This window comes from Anoplophora glabripennis, unplaced genomic scaffold, assembly GCF_000390285.2.
Source record: "Anoplophora glabripennis isolate ALB-LARVAE unplaced genomic scaffold, Agla_2.0 scaffold299, whole genome shotgun sequence".
In the NCBI taxonomy this organism is placed as follows: Eukaryota; Metazoa; Arthropoda; class Insecta; order Coleoptera; family Cerambycidae; genus Anoplophora; species Anoplophora glabripennis.
Window position 1 is genome coordinate 616,163 of NW_019417348.1, and position 6,118 is coordinate 622,280.

The window sequence follows — 6,118 nt, forward strand, 5'->3', positions numbered from 1 at the left end:
TATAAGGCAAATTTACCCCTAGAGAGGCAATAAAGTGTGCTACTTATCCAACAACGCATTAGCATTTCTTTTCGATGAAATCTGTTATGAAATGGGTAGAGAACAAGCAGCCGTCATTCGAAAACCTGGTATATCAATATACAACTATGAAAACAATAGTTTCATGGGACCAAACGCAATAAAAAACGCTATTATCTTACGGATGGGGACTAACAGAAGAAAAACAAGATATTTTGGATACAATCACTCATGTTTTTAGTGAGAAATTACCTCTAAAATATCTTATGGGTTTTGCCGAAGATTATACCAGGGGAATTTTCAACGATAAGCAAGAGCTTATACTGATAAGTGCCCGATCTTTTAAGAATTGTTATATCGGAGAAGTCGATGCCGACCTTGAAATTAATAAAATCGAATGGAAAATAAGGCATATTGTCCCTGAAGATAGACAAAAATTAAAACTATTACACTACGAAAAACCGCCACTGATATCTGGGCTATAAAGACAACTAACAGTTTAGAAAGACCTCGATATATCATTATCTGTTTCCAAAGTACTGATAGCTATGGTAATAGGACCAAGGATATTACCCGATTCAAACATGCAGATATAAGCAATATTCGGTTATACTTAAATTCATTTGGATTTCGAAAAGAAACTAGATTCCACAGCTTATTACGCCTACGAAAACTTTAGATGCAGCTTCTATGATAAAAATAATTATGAACCGATGATGGATATTGGAGAATTCAGAAGAAATCCACTATTTGTTATAAATTGTTCACATTAACAAGACGTCATGAAGTCATCCACTGTAGACATAAAACTAGAGTTTGAAACTCGAAAAAGACATTTTCCTGACAATACACGAGTTTATGCATTGATAATTCACGATACTTACTTGACATACAATGTCTTTTGTAAGCCCTGTATGAATTGGTTGTGAACAAATATCACTTTTTTCTTCTTCTGATTCTTTATACAAATCAAACCTGTACATAGAGGTAGATGTGGTGATAAGCTTATTTTAAATAAAAAAAATAATAACTCCAATTTTCAAAAAACCCAATAGGAATTCTAAGGTTGTAAGTGATAAGTTTCCAGTAGCTCTGTCAGTGATTTATATATAATTTCAGTAAATTTTTGTAAAATTTAAGGCAATTACCGGATTCTTTTAAAATTTCAATGCCCTGCAATCAGTTGGGATTTTCAAGTAATTTTATATAGTAAAACATAATTATCTTTAGGTACTAGTTCACATTTCCTATTTTTTTGTGTTCAGAATAAAACAAATGCCCTGGATATTTGGAGTGTAATAATAATGTGTATAGATACCAGCGTTGCCAGACGTCTCGATTTTAGCGAGACGTCCAGATTTTTATCCCGAAATTAAATATCCCGCGCGGAACAGGCTTAAGTCCCGCTTTTCGGTGATTACTCGACGGTGTTTCAGTAGCTAACTTACATGAAGTATTTAACTTGTTGAAATCATTCTTGAACGTAGTAATGGGAAATTGTAGACACCATTGCACAGAAATGGCACCAACTCTTTAAACAATTTCCAATAAATGATACCAGGAATATGTTTAAACTAGTTTATTTTTTATTAAGAGTTCCAACATCAAACTGCTTTCCCGAACGCGTTTTTTCCCAAATGAATTTAAAATAGTCTAATGCCAAAAATAAATGCTCCGTATTTAATGAAAACAGAATTACTCATCCAATTCAATCTGGAACTATACTGTGCAGAGTTCTTCATCTATATTAAAGAAAAAAAGGAAACTTTAAAAGAAGTTGAATCTTCACAGAAATATGAATAAGTAATTCATAAATAATGTTTTACTTATTTTATATTATGTAATATAATTTATATACCTCTGAAGACTTAACTGCCTAACTACAGGGTAAAACANATCATAACACGCCGAGGAAAATTAAAATTCGTTGAATCGTTGGTAAATTTCATAAACGATTTTTTTGTTTATAAACAATATTCAATAATTTAATAAAATATATTTAGTTTATTCCAATTTATTTATACCATCAGTAGGTAATTCGTAAATAGATATTTCAAAAAGGTATCAATTTCAAAAATCATTCTTGTGAAAATCTGTACTTTTTGTATAAATACATTGTTCCTTGAAATTCAGAAGTGCCAGGAAAACGCGTGACCGTGAAAATTTTAAAATTTTTCGCCTGCGGCGCTATTTAGAGACTCCGAGCACTTAATATCCTGGAATTCAATTCAACAAATGTAACAACCCTAAGCAGAACACATTCAATCAATGTTCACGCACCGCCACTGTTGATTATTAATTAATTTGTAACTCCGAAGTAAATAATTGCTCTAACCCAGTTTATCTAATCATTAGCCGCTAAGACCAATGTAGATTATTTGTTTATAGTTATTATAATTAGAAGCTATTTTACTTTTGATTGTTTCAATTTCTGTAGGCCTTAGTAATAGAAATAAATTTAGTAAATATATTTCTAATTGCATTGTATGTAATTCCGATCAGTAAAAAGTCTTAGGTACTATCTCTGCGATATACACTGATAATTCCGTTCCCTTGAGAAAGAGATTTGCACTATACGCAGAAAACTAACGGGTTATCCATTTCGATTGGGATAGTAAAGCCCTGCCAATTGATATTTACCAAATGTCACTATCATCCAGACTGGTATTTGTTTAGTTAAAGGTTTGCCATTCTACAATATGGAACGTTTTACGACCGAACAACGCGTTAAAATTATTAAATTATGCTACGAAAATGGTGGATCTTCGGTGGCTGCATTTTGCGCATTACGCGGAGATTATGATTGACATAATCGTCCATCCCAGCAAACAACCACCAATACAGTGAGGGAATTCCAATAGACTGGATCGGTAACAGACATCGTAAGACCTGTGCATCATCGTTTTGCCCGTTCAAGCCGTTGTGAATATGTTAACGATGACCCGAATGTTTCGACTTCGAGTCGAGCTCAGCATTTGGGCTTGTCATACGGTACATTGTGGCGCCATGATCATCGACTTTTTTTAGCCTGAAATTGAAAATTTTGATCTGGACGATATGTGGTTTCAACAAAATGGGGCCACATGTCACACAACGCGGCCAATTATGGCTCTATTGCGCGAGAAATTCCCAGGACGCTTAATTTCGAAATTCGGCGATGCGGCTTGGCCACCAAAATCCTATGATTTAACGCCTTTGGATTTCTCTTTGTGGGGCTATGCGAAAGACCGTGGTTATGCGAACAATCCCACAACTTTGGAGTAATTGAAGGACGAGATATATCAAGTTATCGCCGAATTATTGCCCGAATTGTGTGAAAGTCTTCGAAAATTACCTCAAAAAGATTGAGTCCTGCAAACGGTTCCGTGGAGGACATTTGAATGATATTGTTTTTCACGCATAATGGCATAGTCCAAACTTTATTATGAAATAAAAATTCCATCAAAATTTAAATGTTCAGTGTGTTTTTTTAAACTTTACTTTCCCAAGGAGAAAATGGATAACCCGTTACTTTTGGGAATGGTTACAATAAAGGAAATATAACAGACCCCTGAAATTAAACTTTCTTCACTATAGCTATAGACCAGTCATTATAGATTTCTTTCGGGAAAAAAATACTATTAGAAGTTTGTTTGCGGAATATTGTTCGGAAACGTGTTATAAACAAAATATCAAAAAATCAACTCGAGACTAGTTGGGAATCCTTGTTAAAACAATGGTCAAAGTTATGAACTGTTATTCATAGAGAAAAAAGGTTTATACAAAAAAAGGTAGGTATTAGATAAATCTGTAAAATAAGACAAGTCTGATTAAATTCCGATAATTTGTTTATGCGCAAGAGCTCAAAAATGATCGAAAATGGCCGTTCTTTTCAATTGCTAATAATTAATGCAATTTTCATCGCAGACACAGGATTTTTAAAGGTCTTTGCACCCTTAATAAGTGGTAAAAATTTCAGCCCGAAAGCTTCATTAGTTTGGCGTTGGAGGAATTTGTTATCTAAGAAGATGCTATTTTCAATTTATTTTTCCCAAGCTCAAAGGCGTTGCAGAATTTCGATCATTAGTTGTTTTTGTACCTAAATAGTTGTATTGACATAATGCATTTACTGAGAATTTAATTATTTAATTTGTTTACAAATTACTTTGAAAAAATGTTAATATTTATTAAATTGTCAAGATAGGTAATTATTATAAAATTAAATAGTAACGTCTATAGTTTAGATAGTACTATTTTTCTTCGAATTTAAAAAAAATCGTTGTTCTAAGTTGATTAGAAGCTGAGACAATTTTTTTTTATTTAATCGCAGTGTCCTTAATTATTAAGAGCCGAAATTTGGAAAGAGTATATGTACATTAAGAGCTATATTTTCATGTCCTACATTAACATTAAGGTGAGTTCAACTATTTAATTGCAAAAAAGAAGATAGCGGCGATACGTTCTACTACTCGGTCTAGCGAACGAGTGGGAAGAGCGAGACTAAATAAAAAATTAAATATCGGGTTGAAATAATGTTAATACAGTAGCTTCAATGCTCATGAATTTTTGCGCTACCACATATTAAAAAAAGAATCATCTCGATAGGTTCATTATTAACCGAGATATGGCTAATTTTTCCAGCTCCATCAATTTGAAGCCGCTCAATCATTTTCCTGCGCGCAACCAGGCGCGTAGCGCGCTTGCTCCCCCTCACTCTCCCCACGCTAGACCGAGTAATACAACGCATCACTGCTAACTTCTTTTTTGCAATTAAATAGTTGAATTCACCCTAATGTTAATGTAGGACATGAAAATATAACTCTTAATGTATACTCTCACCAAATTTCGGCTCTTAATATTAATAATTAAGGTCACTGCGATTAAATAAAAAAAAATTATCTCAACTTCTTCAATTTAAAACAACGATTTTTTTTAAAATTCGAAGAAAAATAGTTCTAACTAAACTATAGAGGTTACTATTTCATTTTATAATAATTACCTATCTTAACAATTCAATACATATTAACATTTTTTCAGTCATTTTTAAACAAATTAAATTTGAAAAATTAAATTCTCAGTAAATGCATATGTTAATACAACTATTTAGGTACAAAAACAACTAATGATCAAAACTATACAACGCTTTTGAGCTTGGGAAAATTGAATTGAAAATAGCATCTTCTTATATAACAAATTCCGCCAACGCCAAACCAATGAAGCTTTCGGGTTGAAATTTTTACCACTTATTAAGAGTGTAAAAAGCCTNCTAAATAAAAAATTAAATATCGGGTTGAAATAATGTTAATACAGTAGCTTCAATGCTCATGAATTTTTGCGCTACCACATATTAAAAAAAGAATCATCTCGATAGGTTCATTATTAACCGAGATATGGCTAATTTTTCCAGCTCCATCAATTTGAAGCCGCTCAATCATTTTCCTGCGCGCAACCAGGCGCGTAGCGCGCTTGCTCCCCCTCACTCTCCCCACGCTAGACCGAGTAATACAACGCATCACTGCTAACTTCTTTTTTGCAATTAAATAGTTGAATTCACCCTAATGTTAATGTAGGACATGAAAATATAACTCTTAATGTATACTCTCACCAAATTTCGGCTCTTAATATTAATAATTAAGGTCACTGCGATTAAATAAAAAAAAATTATCTCAACTTCTTCAATTTAAAACAACGATTTTTTTTAAAATTCGAAGAAAAATAGTTCTAACTAAACTATAGAGGTTACTATTTCATTTTATAATAATTACCTATCTTAACAATTCAATACATATTAACATTTTTTCAGTCATTTTTAAACAAATTAAATTTGAAAAATTAAATTCTCAGTAAATGCATATGTTAATACAACTATTTAGGTACAAAAACAACTAATGATCAAAACTATACAACGCTTTTGAGCTTGGGAAAATTGAATTGAAAATAGCATCTTCTTATATAACAAATTCCGCCAACGCCAAACCAATGAAGCTTTCGGGTTGAAATTTTTACCACTTATTAAGAGTGTAAAAAGCCTAAAAAATCCTGAATTACAAGTGTCTGCGATGAAAATTGCATTAATTATTAGCAATTGAAAAAAACGGCCAATATATGCTTTTTTCCCCTT